Source organism: Arachis ipaensis, chromosome B08, assembly GCF_000816755.2.
Source record: "Arachis ipaensis cultivar K30076 chromosome B08, Araip1.1, whole genome shotgun sequence".
Lineage (NCBI taxonomy): Eukaryota > Viridiplantae > Streptophyta > Magnoliopsida > Fabales > Fabaceae > Arachis > Arachis ipaensis.
In genome coordinates, this window is record NC_029792.2 from 11526851 (window position 1) to 11543618 (window position 16768).

Genomic DNA, 16768 nt, shown 5'->3' on the forward strand with positions numbered 1-16768 from the left:
ATCAACCTGGTGTGGAGACGTATCTGGTGTATAGCTAAAAAAGTCAAGGACAAAATTTTAGTTAAATTTTATTGGGGACAAATATGTCTAAACGTGAATTCTTTGGGGATTTATTTGGGGTATTACTCTAAATTAAATTATTAATATTTTTATTATTTTAAAAATTATATTTTTATACTTACAAACACATATTTGGTTTATAGAATTATAGTGTAAACAAATTAATTATGAGTATATCTCATTTACACTGTAAACGATATGTGGAGTACGTCAATTCTCACATATTATGTGTCTTATCTCGTTTACAGTATAAACGATATATAATTAATTCGTTTACACGGTAAACGAGATAAGTAATAAGATGCAAAAACGTAAATTACATCCAAATTACATATATTGGTAAATAAAATATTTAAAATATGGTGAAAACTCAGGTATAGTCTATTTCAACTAAGAGTCGTTAGATGATTTCACTAATTTGATTAAATTTTTATCTAACGATTTTCAACTATCAATTTTTGGTGAAATTGATTGTACCTGAATTTTTACCTTAAAATATTCTTACAAATAGCCCCTCTACTCAAGGTTCTGAAAATAAGTTCGAACTACGAACCGACAAAATTTGTGATTCGGTTAGAAGCTATAACCACCTAAATTGAAAACTGTTGTTGAACCGTCGACGGTCGAACTGAACCGAAATCCACCGATTAAAAATTTCCCCAAACGGCGACGTTTTGTTTCAAACTTCAAAGAAACCCTAACCAAACTGCAGCACCCTCGCGGCCTCACTCACTCACTCCTCCTTCCGGCCCCTTCCTGATTCAGAAAGCAACCTCAAACGGCGACCCTAGCCTCCACTCACTCACTCACCTTCTCTTAACCAGTTAACCCTAAAGGCCTCCCCAGTCCCGCTCATCATCAACTCATCATCAACACTCATCAGCCAGCCACCACTAGCTGCAGCAGGCAGCAGCTCCTACCATCGCCGAACTCCTCTCCTGGGCCAGAGCTCGCCGTCGCCACTGGATTTGTGACTGATAGAGTGCCGTCGCTGAACGTTTCTGCCACTCACCCTCTTCTCTTCGCGGTGGAATCTATGCTCGGAGCTCTTAACGTTGCCGTCGCGAACTGCTCCTGCTCGGCTGTCGTCTCCTCGTCGTAACGAGCTCTGTTCTCGGCGTCTCTCTCTTCAAGATCTCTCTCTCTATCTCTACGAGGTCATTGTCAGCGCCGTGTTACTCCGAGCTCACACTCTCTCCGAGCTCACTCTGTCACCGCCGTTCCTACCTCGGCGTCTCACCAGTAGGCCATTTCTTCAGTTTCATCTTTATTTTTTAGTTAATTTTTAAGATTCTGAGCTGAGTTTGTGTTCTGAAATTGGATTCTGAAGTTATTGTTGTTGTGATTCTGAAGTTATTGTTGGCATGAAGTTTTCTAGTTGTTGCGGTTGGTTCTGTTGTTGGCGAATTTGTGTTGCTGCTTCATTATAATTACTAATTTTCTCGCCGTCTCAGACCGAAGGTCAGTGCTCACTGCTCACTTGTTCTTCGTTTTTTTTTTTAAATTTTTTTAATGCTCTGTTTAGAAATCAAATCACATGATGATTAATTGATTATTGAATGTTTTGTGATTTTATTGAAGAAAACCCTTCTCCACTCCAATCTCTTTCCTTCGAGTTCAGAGATCAGAAGCTCAACCAAGAGAAAAACCCTAGCCTCCACCACTGCCGTAGGGAGCAGCCATGGGCCACCGTCTGCTGCAGTCAGGGCTTGTCTCTCTGAGCTTCATCCGCGGCAGTCAGTGCTTACTTGTTCTTGTTTCTTTTTTATGCTCTTTTCAGAAATCATTGAATGATTATTGAATGATTATTTGATTAATGATTATTGATTAGCTTTGGCTGCTCTGTTCTGCTGTTATTGTTGTGTTTTGTGATCTTTTTGGGTAGTGATGAGCTGATGATGTACTGGTTTGTGTTTTACTGTTTTGTGATTTTTTTTGGTATAAATTGTGACTATCTTAATAATTAATTGAATTCCAATATTTTGTTCAAAACATTCCCAACCTTGCTTTCCTTGAATGCTGGAAATAGACTGCTTCTACCTGGGTTGCGGAAATTAGAGCTTGTATTCTAGCACAATAGCATTAATAAATCTAGCCTTTGAATTATTAGGAATCAGGTTATACTAGTGCTAGGAAATATGAATTACGTTCTATAAGCACCCTTTTATTTGGGTCTTAAGACCGACTTTTGTGTGTCATTAAGTTTCACAAATTATGCTGCATTATGACTGGCTTAATTCTGAGATTAATTTATTTGTCTTAGTTTAAGGTGGATATATGAGTTTTTAAATATGGTGATATGGTGAAAAAATTTTATTTTTGATTTACTATCTTATTTTCCCATATACAACTCCTGAACTATACTTTTGTTGTACAGTGCATCCTGCATAGGTTTTTGTTGCATTGAATGGTGCATTTCAATAATTTCTGCTGTTACTGGTTTTAGATCTGAAATTGTGGTTGATGATTGCTGAATTATTGCTTGATTCTGGCAAGATTGAAAGCTTATCTGGTTGTTAGCGATGATTGAACCATCTTAGAGCTTTTCCTTCCTTAACTTGAATCATTGAATGATTAGCTATGCTCCAGTGCTGTTCTGTACTCTATATTCTGTACTCTATATTCTGTATTTTTGGTGTTGATTGAATCATTGAATGATTAGTTAACTGCTGGTTTTTTTTAGTTAATTTTTGGAAAAAGATTGTTAATCTTTGTTAAAATTGTGCTGAAATTTTGCTAAAATTGTGATCAGCTGAAAATTATGTTGAAAATTTTGTTTTTTTTCGGAGTTTCTATTTGTTCATTATGATCAATCTTTTGTTAGAGAAGAAATAAATTTGTCATCTTTGTTTTTAATGAAGAAATAGATGAATTGAATTAACTGAATAAACTCAATTAACCAGATAAGTAGATGATCAAATATTTATTATTGGTTTGGTTAATTCAATGAATTTTTTTTTGTTTCTTGTGACTATCTTAAATTTCATATAATATAAATTTTATACTTATATAAGTTTTGACCTTTAATATTTGGTTTTTTATATTTGACTCGTGTTGTATTTAAATGTGATTATGAGATTTTAATTGGAATTATACTTTTAATTTGTGTATATTTAAGATTTATATCAGAATATATTTATATTTTTGTATATTTATTTATAATTTGATGTTATTTTATTATAATTCGGTTAATTCAGTTGAACAACGGTTGAACCAGTTGAACTTCTAAACCGATGAACCAGTAGCTCGAGCGGTTTGATGATCGGTTCGGTTTTCAGAACCTTGATTGTACTTGTGAGTTGTGACTGCCACGGTTTCGGAGTCCTCTTCACTGTTTCTCTGAGGCCACTGCTAACCACTCAAAACCGCCCCTGAAACAATCATGCTCTCCATTGCAACCCTCAACCTTCCAACCCCATTCAATTGCCGTATCCTCAACCGTCACTCTCTTCTTCCATCCACATTCTCACTACCATCCAAATCGAATCCCTATTGTTCTTCCTCCACCAACAGACCCCTCCGTGTGCGTGCTATTGATGCCGTTCAGCTCTTCGACTACGAGTCAAAGCTCGCCAAGGAGTTCACTATCTCCCAGCGCTTCAAGATCGCAATTGTCGGCTTCGGCAACTTCGGCCAGTTCCTTGCCGCCACATTAGTCCGCCAGGGCCACATCGTCCTTGTCCACTCCCGCTCCGACCACTCTGCCGCAGCCAGAAAGCTTGGCGTATCGTTCTTCCAAAACCCCGACGACTTATGCGAGGAGCATCCCGAAGTGATCCTCCATAATCTCAACGGAGCGCGTGCTCCTCACGCTCCCTCTCCAGCGCCTCAAGTGCAACACTCTCTTCGTTGATGTCCTCTCCGTCAAAGAATTCCCCAAGAAGCTCCTCCTTGAGCTCCTCCCCTCCGATTTCGACGTCCTCTGCACTCACCCGATGTTCGGACCTGAGTCCACACCTAACGGATGGACCGGCCTCCCATCGTCTTCGAGAAGGTTCATATCCTCGACGAGGAGCACCGTGTTTCTCGCTGTGAGAAGTTCCTCAATGTGTTTGCCAGAGAAGGTTGCAGGATGGTGGAGATGAGTTGCAAGGATCATGACCGTTACGCTGCCGGTTCGCAGTTCATTACTCATACCGTTGGAAGGATTCTTGAAGGGTTGATGTTGGAGTCGACGCCGATTAATACGAAAGGGTACGAGAGTTTGTTGGGGTTGGTGGAGAACACTGCTGGGGATAGCTTTGATTTGTATTATGGTTTGTTCATGTTTAATAAGAATTCTTTGGAGATGCTGGAGAAGCTTGATTTGGCGTTTGAGGATCTCAGGAAGCAGCTCATTGCGCGGTTGCATCACGTGGTCAGGAATCAGTTGATGGAGGACGGTGAAAGGTTGTAGCAGCTGGATGGAAGTAACAGCCATGCACTGCTCCGGCGAGCTCGTAATGGATCTGCATTGCTGCATTCCAGGTATTTGATATTTGGAACTTGAAAAATCTCAGGAATTTTTGCTACATTGTGTGAATATTTGTGATTGATGTTTTAGAGTGTTCGTGTTTGTTGAGATTGAGAGCAAGCAACATAATCATTTTGAATTCGGAAGATGTTCTTGTTATGGGAAAATGGTTAATACATAATAATGATTGATGAGTAATGATGCTAATAATGCAGATCCAATGATGTTGCTCTGCTAAGTAGTTCCGTTTCAAACAATTCTAGCCCGTCTGATGAGAACACAAAGCTCAAGATTGCAATCGTTGGTTTTGGAAACTTTGGTCAGTTTCTTGCAAAAACTATAGTTAGTCAAGGTCATGAGGTTTTGGCGTATTCTAGAACAGACTATTCTGATGTGGCTCGGGAGTTGGGGGTTTCATATTTCAGCGATGCAGATGATCTTTGTGAGCAGCATCCAGAAGTGATCTTACTCTGCACTTTCATTCTTTCGACGGTTAAAGTTCTTAAATCATTACCTTTCCAAAGGTTGAAGAGAAGTACATTGTTTGTTGATGTACTATCCGTCAAAGAGTTCCCTAGAAACCTCTTCCTTCAACACTTGCCTCCTGATTTTGATGTTCTCTGCACACATCCCATGTTTGGGCCGGAGAGTGGAAAGAATGGCTGGAAAAACCTTCCTCTTGTTTATGACAAAGTTAGAATTGGGAACGAAGAATCAAGAATATTGCGATGTTGTCAGTTTCTTGACATTTTTGCTAGTGAAGGATGCCGGATGGTTGAAATGTCTTGTGCTGAACATGATTGGTATGCAGCTGGATCCCAGTTTATTACACACACAACAGGAAGATTTTTAGAAAAACTGGGGTTAGAGACAACACCAATAAACACAAAGGATTATGAAACTTTGTTGAGTTTGGTGGAAAATACGGTGGAGGATAGTTTTGATCTGTACTATGGTTTATTCTTGTATAATTTAAATGCCATGGAGCAACTAGAAAGATTCGATTTGGCTTTTGAATCATTGAAGAAGCAACTTTTCGGACGATTGCATAGTATCTACCGAAAGCATCTATTTGAAAATGAAGAACAGATCCTTGCTTTGCCAGAGAGGTCTATGCTGCTACAGAAATCTGAAGACAGTGATGCATCATCACCTCTTTCAAAAGCTGTAGACACCAAATGAATTTATGCCAAAGATTTCCATCTCATTTGTAAGCATTTCAGGCCCCAATTATTCTAAGAGTAGGTTCAAATAAATTTGTTAATTCTAAAATTTCACATTCAATAATTCTTAAGAGTTTGGCTGTTCTGTCCCATTGAAAATAAAAGAAAAATGTTGTAATTCTCAATATATTTTAACTCCCCTATATTTCTTAGTTTTCATTCCATGTCTAGCTTGCTGCATCAATAATAGTGGAGCTGGATGATCATGTAGGTGCCAATGCAGTTATTGGCGTTAAATGTAGATTTAAGTGTTCTGAATCTTAAGTGAGATAAAGTGCAGTCCAGTGGATAAGCATCCCGTGTTACTCAATCCTTGTTCTAAAGCTCTCCTTCTGAATCTGAAGTGAGATATTCATTGAAATGAAAAATATAGATACTTTAGATAAAAGTTGGATATCTGTAGGAATTAAGTGACTTAAAATGCAAATATTCACTTGGTATAACGTGAAAGCAGGAAATGATCATGAAAATTGCTGTGAAGTGTGATCATGGACAATGCTAAGGGATGGAAAAAAAATCCACGCCCATGGATACCCGCTGGGATTACCTACGACGAGGAGGTTAATAGGGACATGCAAAATTTCTTCAGGGACGGAGACCCACCCCCACGAATAAATGGAGACGGGGGAGGGGATTGAGGTACCGGTACCCGCCCCACGGGAACATGTGAAATCTCCACAAAAAATTAATTTACTTAAATGTCCTTATGTATATAAGTTTTGTAAATAATTCTAATTCATTTTATTTTAATTTATATGTTGGAAATTTTATATGTATGTTATTATGTTAAATTTGTGTTTGAATTATGTGTGATTTGATATATTTGGTTGAATTATATAAGATTTTATTATAGTTGTGTTAATTATCTTTTAAAAAAATTTAAAACTTAATAATATCCAATTATTCATAGATTTTGAATCATCTCGTTAGTAACAAGTTTAACATTAATGATAGGTATATTTCAGGGCTAAGGTTATCTTTGGATTGAATGCTCTTGTTGGAAGAACCATACAATCTGGTTCTGCAGTTGGACCATGGAACTTCTTCAATGCCGAATCTTTTATCCGTTACACTGTAAGAAAGAATTACAGCATTGCTGGTTGGGAATGTGGCCCCTCATTACATATATGCCAAAGTAGCAAGCATCAGTGTAATTGATTCAATAAGAGTAAAATTAAAAATGGTGATTTTAAGACTCATTATTTTTGTCACATAGTAGGATTTCACATTGAGTTTCTAACACAAACATTGCAAATCTTTGTACTCATTTTTATTTTATATAGCTAAACATAGCATCTTTTCAGCATTGGATAGAATGTGATCTGCATATGATAAGTCTACACCCTCAACCAATGGTAGAAAGGTATGTGCGAGTTTGTATAATGAGTACACAATATTTTTCTGAAGAGAATGACACTTGAAAGCTAAAATTAAATAGTCCACAGTAATATGTTGGTCCTCCTTCAACTATGAAATTTAATATTTGGTATCTATAATAATTTGGATTTGACACAAAAGTAGTAGTGTTTAGTAAACTATAGTTTCCTCCAACCAAACTGTCTGCAGTATGTTCTGGTGTCATAAACAGCCGACATTCCAAGCCGATCCAAATATCTGTGTTATGATGTATTATCATTAGAGCAAATGCTTGTAGAATCTCCAATGACAAAATAAAAATAAAAATAAAAATAAAAATGAAAAAAAATAAAGGTGAGTTAGTTAAACTAACCAGAAGCTATAGACAAATGCATCAGACACAAGATGGTGCCCACTGTTGTAAGCCCCTCCTGCCTCACCAACCCATACTTTTGCTTTGGTTGCTGATTTTTGAAGTATGTTTTTGAGGCCACTGAATGTGCTAGCCACTCATCAAGATATGATGGATCAAGAATTTTTTCAATTAGGTGCTCATCAACTCCTGAATGTAAGATAAAGTAGTAGCTTTTGTTATAACCAAAATTCATAAACATTGGTCAAATATTATAACATTAGAATTCCTATTTGGTGGATGATACCTGGTCCGAGGTTATATATGTGTGATGAGATACCACATCAACAGATTTACCAGATTTGTTTACAAATTCCTGGAACCAATTTGCATCATAGAAGCCACCTGGAGCAATGACCAGTGGCTTATGCCTAATCCCTCTATATACATCATGAATTATGTTTCTTAAAGCAGCAATATCAGAAGCATATTGTTCTGCAGAAACACTTGTTCCAACTCCACTCCCGCACAATTCATTGCCTGCACAAGCAAGAAGGAATTCATTTATACAATTAATTCTATCGAGGGAGACATGCTATTTTTGTTTTGCAAAAAGTACTTGAAAGACTTGCCATGTTTGTGTTAGAAACTCAATGTGAAATCCTGCTACGTGACAAAGATAATGAGTCTTAAAATCACCATTTATAATTTGTCTTATTGAATCAATTACACTGATGCTTGCTACTTTGGCATATATGTAATGAGGGAGCATACACTTACCAAATTCCCAACCAGCAATGCTGTAATTCTTTCTCAGTGTAACGGATAAAAGATTTGGCATTGGAGAAGTTCCATGGTCCAACTGCAGAACCAGATTGTATGGTTCTTCCAGCAAAAGCATTCAATTCAAAGATAACCTTAGCCCTGAAATATACCTATCATTAATGTTAAACTTGTTAATAACAAGATGATTCTTGTTTAGTGCTAAAAAGATAGACAGAGGGAAGGAAACAACTTAAAAGGGAGAACTGATTTTTACCCTGCTTTTTGGAAAAAGCTGTTTAGCTCATCCCATCTATGCATTGGTAAGCATCCTTCAGTGGATCCAAATATCTCAGAGGAGCTGTTAACAAAAGGAGTACATGGTTTTGGACTTTCTTCACTCCCATATATGACCTTATCTTGCAAGGTGCTACCTAACCTAATCTTCAATGGTGAAAATGCTGCAGAATATTCAGAATTAATGATCCTTAATAAGCTCCCAGGAAAAAGGTGGTCCCCAAAAGAATAAAAGAAAGAAGAGGTAACTTCTTGTGAATATTATAGAGATGTCTATTCTTTCTTACCCTTTACTGCATTTAACAATATTTTGTTGTTGAGGTCCTCCAAGAAATGAAAATTAAAAGGTGTAAATTCCTCTCTCTCACTTTTATGCTACATACAGATTCTAAATGTATGAATGTTAGTCTGAGAAGTCACTACAGCATCATTGCATAAATGGGAAAAAAGAATATCATCACAGAATGATATTTACTATTTAGAACTCAAGAAAAAAAAAAGTATAACACAGCAGCAGAAACAATCTTTAGTTATCATTATGTTGCAATAATTTGCAGCAGTGAAAAATTTAAGCGGAAAAAAGAATAATAATTAGATAGATTCAAATAGCACAGTACAAAGAAAGAAAGAAAGAATACCAGGTTGAGAAGAAAAGCATGACCCCAGCTGCATGTTCCATAGTCACATTTCTGAGGACGCCACCAATCAAGAGTTGCACAGACAAAATCATCATCAGTCTTTCCAATGTGAGATTTCCCATGTATCATTATTCCTTTCACTGCTTCATGTCCACTACTTTCCCTTCCATGCATAGCATTCACTCCAGTGAAGCTCAACAAACTCACCACCAAGTAGAACAGACCCACAAGCCTTATCATCAAAGAACCCGCACTTTTTTTTCTTTTTTGGCTAACAGTGTGCACTTAAGTTGGAACCATTTCAGCATGTATAATGTTAGGGACTTGGGAGAACGAATACAGGCCCAAATTTAAATGGGACTAAACATTAAAATTGTGGGTCTTCTTGACCAAAAACGAATGTTGTGGGTCTTATGCATCTTTCTGAATCACTATCAAATATTTAAAACCTTCTGCAGGCACCAAAACTTAAACCAACTAGTTGTACAATCAGCTTTAACTCAAGTAGCATATGTTCTCCTTTTTTACTAAGAGATCTCAAGTTCAAGTCTCGTCTAGTGCAAACTTGACAAAAAAAAAGGGGGGATATCATGTGTGTGGGTGTAGTGTGTGTGAGTGTATAACCTAAAATTGGGGGTTTTTCAATCTATCGGAAAAAAGAAATGTTACAACAAGGATAGATAAGGATGGATGCTTATTTATGGGCGGCTTAGTTTTTCTATACTGAAAGGAGAAAGTTCTCATGACAAAGCTCAATTAATGAAGTGTGGAAAATTGTATTTGTTTGCCTATAAAAGCATGAACGAGGCAAAAAAAATATACACTTAGCAATAAAAAGCAAATACTTCCTCTCTCTCTCTCTTTCTTATATAAAGCATTTTTTTATTTTCTTTCTTCATATACTACTAATATAATATTAATATATTATCTTTATAGTAGTATAATAGTATTGGTAAATACTAATAATAGTGTTTTCTATTTATACTTTATTTTATTACTTCTTCCTTATTTATTTTACAACACGTTATCAGCACGAGGCTCTGATCAAATTTTTAGGAAGACTTAGGTAACAAATTTTTATTATGTCGAAACTCTCTCATCTTGAATTCAATGCTCTTGATATATCTGAAAACAATTATTTATCATGGATACTAGATGCTGAAATTCATCTTGATTCAATGGATCTTGGAGATACCATTAAGGCTGAAAATAATGCTTCTCAGAAGGATAAAGCCAAAGCCATGATTTTTCTTCGTCGTCATCTTGACGAAGGATTGAAAAATGAATATCTCACATTAAAAGATCCTGCAGATCTTTGGAAAGACCTTGAAGAAAGGTATAATCATAAAAAAACGGTAATACTTCCTCAAGTCCGATATGAATGGACGCACTTGCGTCTACAGGATTTTAAATCTATAAATGAATATAATTCTGCAATGTTTCGAATCACCTCACGAATGAAATTATGTGAGAAAAAGATAACTGATCATGATATGTTGGAGAAAACTTTCTCAACCTTCCATGCCTCGAATGTGCTCCTACAGCAGCAGTATCGAGAAAAATGGTTTAAAAAATATTCTAAGTTAATTTCTTACCTTCTTGTTGCTGAATGCAACAATGAGTTGCTTTTAAAGAATCATGAAGTGCGCCCTGCTGGCGCCGCCCCATTTTCTGAAGTAAATGCAACAAATCATTACTCCAGAAGAGGTAAATGGCAAGCTTTTAACAACAAGAAAAATTATGGAAGGAAAAGGAATTATATTCAAAAGAGAGGATCTCACCAGAAGTGGGATAAAAAAGAAATATCGGGCAGAATAAATCAATAGAGGATAAGTGTTTCCGTTGTGGTGGAAAGGGCCATTGGTCACGTACCTGCCGTACCCCAAGGTACCTAGTCGATCTTTACCAGGCATCTTTGAAAAATGACGACAAGGGAAAAGAGTCGAATTTCGTTTCAAATGATGCTGAAAATTCCACCACTCATTATGATGTATCTGATTTCTTTGAAGGTCCTGAAGGGAATATTGGTCATTTGATCAATGATGGAATAGTTTAATATGTGAGATTGTTAAGTATCCATGTAAATAAATAATGTAAAGAACTTATTATTAAGTTTTATTTTCTATGATGTATATAAATAATAAAATATTAATATTTATGAATTTTGAAATCATTAAATATGTCATGTTTTAAAATAAAATTTTAGTATATGACATTATTTTTATGTGCAGTATTTCTTAGAGAAATAATTCTGATCAAGTATTCAATTTAACTGTGCATACTGCTCATTTTATTATTATTTGTCTTTGAAGAAAATGACAAGGATATATAATGAAGATGTATGCCTTGCGGATAGTGCAAGTTCGCACACTATTCTCAAAAGTGATATATATTTTACCCATCTGGTGCCAAAAAAAGAACGTGTTAATACTATTATTGGCTCAGGCAATGTGATTGAAGGCTCCGGAAGAGCTATAATTTTGTTTCTTGGAGGAACAAAATTCATAATAAATAATGCACTGTTGTCTACCAAGTCTCGAAAAAACTTATTGAGTTTTAAAGATATTCGCTGAAATGGATATCATATTGAGACTATGAATAAGGGAAATCATGAGTATTTATGTATCACAACTCATGATTCAAATAAGAAAGTTATATTAGAAAAATTACCCTTACTTTCATCTGGGTTATATTATACCAAGATTAGTGTAATTGAATCACATGCCACTGTAAACCAGAAGTTTACTAGCCCAAATGAATTCATAACTTGGCACGACCGATTGGGTCATCCGGGAACAACCATGATGAGGAGAATTATTGAAAACTCTCATGGACATTCACTAAAGAACCAGAAGATTCTTAAAACTAGTGAATTTTGTTGTGCTGCATGTTTTCAGGGAAAGTTAATTTTAAGACCATCACTAGTAATGGTTGGATTTGAGTCCCCTGAATTCCTAGAAAGGATTCAAGGTGATATATGTGGACCTATTCATCCACCATGTGGATCTTTTAGATATTTTATGGTCCTAATAGACGCATCTTCGAGATGGTCACATGTGTGCTTATTATCTTCTCGCAATCTGGCGTTTGCGAGATTACTGACTCAAATTATTCGATTAAAAGCACAATTTCCAGAAAATCCAATCAAAGTAATTCGTCTTGATAATGCTGGTGAATTTACTTCCCAAGCTTTTGATGCATATTGTATGGCTAATGGAATAAGTGTTGAACATCCAGTAGCTTATGTTCACACACAAAATGGGTTAGCAGAATCACTTATTAAGCGCCTCCAATTAATTGCTAGACCCTTACTTATGAGAAAATATCTCCCAACCTCGGTTTGGGGGCATGCTATTTTACATGCCGCAGCACTTATTCGTTTGAGGCTAACGAGTTACCATAAGTTCTCTCCTATGCAATTAGCATTTGGCCAATAGCCAAATGTTTCCCATTTAAGAATATTCGGGTGTGCAATATATGTTCTCATTGCACCACCTAATCGCACCAAAATGGGACCCCAAAGAAAATTGGGGATATATGTTGAATATGATTCTCCTTCTATAGTGAGGTATCTTGAGATACAAACGGGAGATGTATTTAAAGCCCGGTTTGCGGATTGTCATTTTGATGAATCAAAATTTCCAACATTAGGGGGGAGAGAATAAGCTTCCTGAAAAGGAACTTAATTGGAATGCATCATCGTTGATGCATTTAGATCCTCGATCAGGGCAATGTGAACTAGAAGTTTAAAAGATTCTACATTTGCAAAGAATAGCAAATAAATTGCCTGATGCATTTTCTGATACAAAGAGGATAACCAAGTCGTATATACCAGCAGAAAATGCCCTAATTTGAATTGATGTCCCAGTTGGACAAATTGCCATCGAAGCAAATACACGCCAGAAGCGTGGCAGGCCTGTCGGTTCCAAAGACAAAAATCTTCGAAAGAGAAAAGAGGTAAATAATATTCCTGTTGAAAAAGACATAATAGAGACACCTACAGTTGTCCAAAATTCTGATATAGTTTTAACGCCAGAAGACGTTCAGGCACCTGAAAATTGTGAAAATGACGAGATCTCGATAAATTATGTCTTTATAGGAGAGAAATGGGACCGAAATAAGACAATTGTCAATGAAATATTTGCATATAATGTGGCATTAAAGATCATGCATGAAAGTAAGGATCTTGAGCCAAGATCAGTTGAAAAATATCGACAAAGGAATGATTGGCCAAAATGGAAAGAAGCCATGAAGGCTAAGTTAGACTCACTTGCAAAACGTGAAGTCTTTGAACCTGTAGTCCGTATACCAGAAGATGTAAAACCTGTTGGATATAGGTGGGTATTTGTGAGAAAACGAAATGAGAAAAATGAAGTTGTGCGCTATAAAGCCCGACTTGTGGCACAAGGTTTTTCACCAAGACCCGGTATAGATTATGAAGAAATGTATTCCCCAGTAGTGGATGCGATAACATTACGTTATTTGGTCAGTTTATCTGCATATCATAAACTGCATATACATTTAATGGATGTGGTAACAGCCTACTTATACGGCTCGTTAGATCGGGATATCTATATGAAAGTCCCCGAAGGACTAAAGATATCCAAACCATCCAATGAATATTCGCAAGGGTTATACTCAGTCAAATTGCAAAGATCTTTATATGGTCTGAAACAATCTGGACGAATGTGGTATAATCGTCTTACTGAGTATCTGGCCAAAAATGGATTCAAGAATGATGATATCTGTCCATGTGTTTTCATAAAGAAATCTGCATCTGGATTCATTATAATTGCTGTGTACGTTGATGATTTAAATATCATTGGGACTCCTGAAGAGATTCCAACAATTATAAAAACTCTAAAAGAAGAGTTTGAGATGAAAGATCTTGGAAGGACTAAATTTTGTCTCGGCCTGCAGATCGAGCATATAAAAAATGGGATCTTTATTCATCAAACAACATACACAGAAAAGATCTTGAAGAGATTTTATATGGATAAGTCACATCCCTTGAGTACCCCAATGATCGTAAGATCTTTGAATGTGAAAAAGGATCAATTCCGTCCTAAAGAAGAAAATAAAGATATCTTTGGTCCATAAGTACCATATCTTAGTGCCATTGGAGCGCTAATGTATCTTGCTAATAATACACGACCCGATATATCATTTGCTGTGAACTTACTAACAAGGTATAGTTCCTCTCCAACCAGAAGACATTGGAGCGGAATCAAGCAAATCTTTCGATATCTTCATGGAACGGTTGATTATTCCTATGGATCCAAGTCATAACTAGTTGGCTATGCAGATGCTGGCTACTTATCTGATCCACATAAAGGGAGATCTCAAACAGTATACCTGTTTACATATGGTGGAATAGCTATATCATGGAGGTCCACGAAACAGACGATTGCTGCAACATCCTCTAATCATGCCGAAATACTAGCGATTCATGACGCAAGTCGCAAGTGTTTTTGGCTCTGGAGTTTGATACAATATATTCTGTCATCATGTGGACTGATTGATCATAAGATAGCTCCAACTGTCCTGTTTGAAGATAATACAGCATGCATTGCTCAACTTAAAGGCGGATACATCAAAGGTGATAGAACAAAGCATATTTCTTCCAAATTCTTCTTTACTTATGATCTTCAAAATCAAGGGACAATTGATGTCCAACAGATCCGCTCAAGTGACAATCTGGCAGATTTATTTACAAAGTCACTCCCAAAATCCTCATTTGAAAGATTGGTACATGAGATTGGGATGCGCCGATTTCGAGACATTAAATGATGTCGACAAGAGGGGGAGACTGTACTCTTTTTTCCTTGGTCAAATTTTTTTTCCCATTGGGTTTTTCTTGACAAGGTTTTTAACGAGGCAGTCCCCGTCACAAAGGATATTGTACTCTTTTTCCTTCACTAAATTTTTTTTCCCACTGGATTTTTCTTTAGTAAGGTTTTAATGAGGCATATCCCTAAATGAGCATCCAAGGGGGAGTGTTACAACAAGGATAGATAAGGATGAATGCTCATTTATGGGCGGCTTAGTTTTTCTATACTGAAAGGAGCAAGTTCTCATGACAAAACTCAATTAATGAAGTGTGAAAAGTTGTATTTGTTTGCCTATAAAAGCATGAACGAGGTAAAAGAAATATACACTTAGCAATAAAAAGCAAATACTTCCTCTCTCTCTCTTTCTTATATAAAGCATTTCTTTATTTTCTTTCTTCATATACTATTAATATAATATTAATATATTATCTTTATAGTAGTATAATAGTATTGGTAAATACTAATAATAGTATTTTCTATTTATACTTTTATTTTATTACTTCTTCCTTATTTATTTTACAACAAAAAAATTATTAATTCATTTTTTTCTCGACAAAGAATTATATGATCTATAAGAATTTTGTTTAATCGAATTTCACCTAACCAGCAAGGGAAATTATTTCCCAATGATAAAGTAAAATAAACAATGTACTACTTAATATTAAATTGATATTTCAGCTTAGTTAACGATAGGTATCCGGATTTTGCATTGCTTATTTACAGTGATACTTAATTGTTAATTATTATAGGATAGATCAACAATTCACATGGTGAATTCACTATATTATAAAATAGGAAGCGGTTCTAGTATTTTCTGTAGGGAAGCGAAACTTTGTTGTTCCGTTCAATATAGCCACTAAGATATACTATAAATTATTCATATGGTGGAAATACAAGAACGCCTTTATTGGGTGGAAACAATGAGAAGGAAACTCAAGGATGTCACGCAACCGGTTAAAATTTTTTTAAGTATGTTAATACATTTCTCACAATTTTACACTAAAAACTTCTTTAATATCATCATTATAATATTTATGCCATAATATGTAATTTACAAACCAAAATTGAAGTATTATAATTTTAAAATTTAACATTTTAAAAAAGAAAGCGACGAAAAAAATTCGATTATTAGTGAAAAATAAACATCAATCTTAACAGTACCTCACTTGGTTAATATAAATGGCCTGTTAAGTCAGAATAAATTCAAAGAAAATGTCAATTTCAGAAAATATAGTAAAAAATTTTAGTCTTTAATAATTTGGACTTCTTTCGGGTATATAGTAAAAAAATTTAGGCGACAAAAGATATGAAATTATATGCAACTAGATTTAGATCCATGTAAAATTAAAATAAATTTTATATATATAAAAAATTATTTAATAAAAAAACTTAAAAAATTAATATTAAATTTATGGTAAAGTATACTTTTTGTTTTTAAAGTTTGACAAAAGTTTTAAAAATATCCGTAAGTTTTATTTTGTTTCAATTTTGTTCCAAAAGTTTTCGATTTGTATCAAATATATCCCTAACGGCTAATTTTTCAAAAAAATTAAGACCAATTCAACAACAATTTCATAAGAACAACCCTCAACACAAGCAAATCAAGCATAATTTTCATGCATTATTGTTAGATTAGTCTTAAATTTTTTGAAAATTTAGCCGTCGAGATTATATTTGATGCAAATTGAAAACTTCTAGGACAAAATTGAAACAAAATAAAACTTAGGCGTATTTTTGAATCTTTTGCCAAACTTTAGGGACAAAAAATATACTTCACCCTTATATATATTTTTATT

The 16768-nt window shown here is 35.3% G+C and overlaps 1 long non-coding RNA gene and 2 pseudogenes across 1 annotated transcript; 2 read left to right on the plus strand and 1 right to left on the minus strand.

The window, feature by feature from the left end:
* LOC107613160 lies at positions 730-6862 on the plus strand (annotated as a pseudogene).
* On the minus strand, positions 6996-9750 carry LOC107613161 (annotated as a pseudogene).
* LOC110265699 lies at positions 8386-8807 on the plus strand. Its single transcript, XR_002351917.1, has 2 exons — positions 8386-8529; positions 8674-8807. It is a non-coding gene; the product is annotated as an uncharacterized LOC110265699 (long non-coding RNA).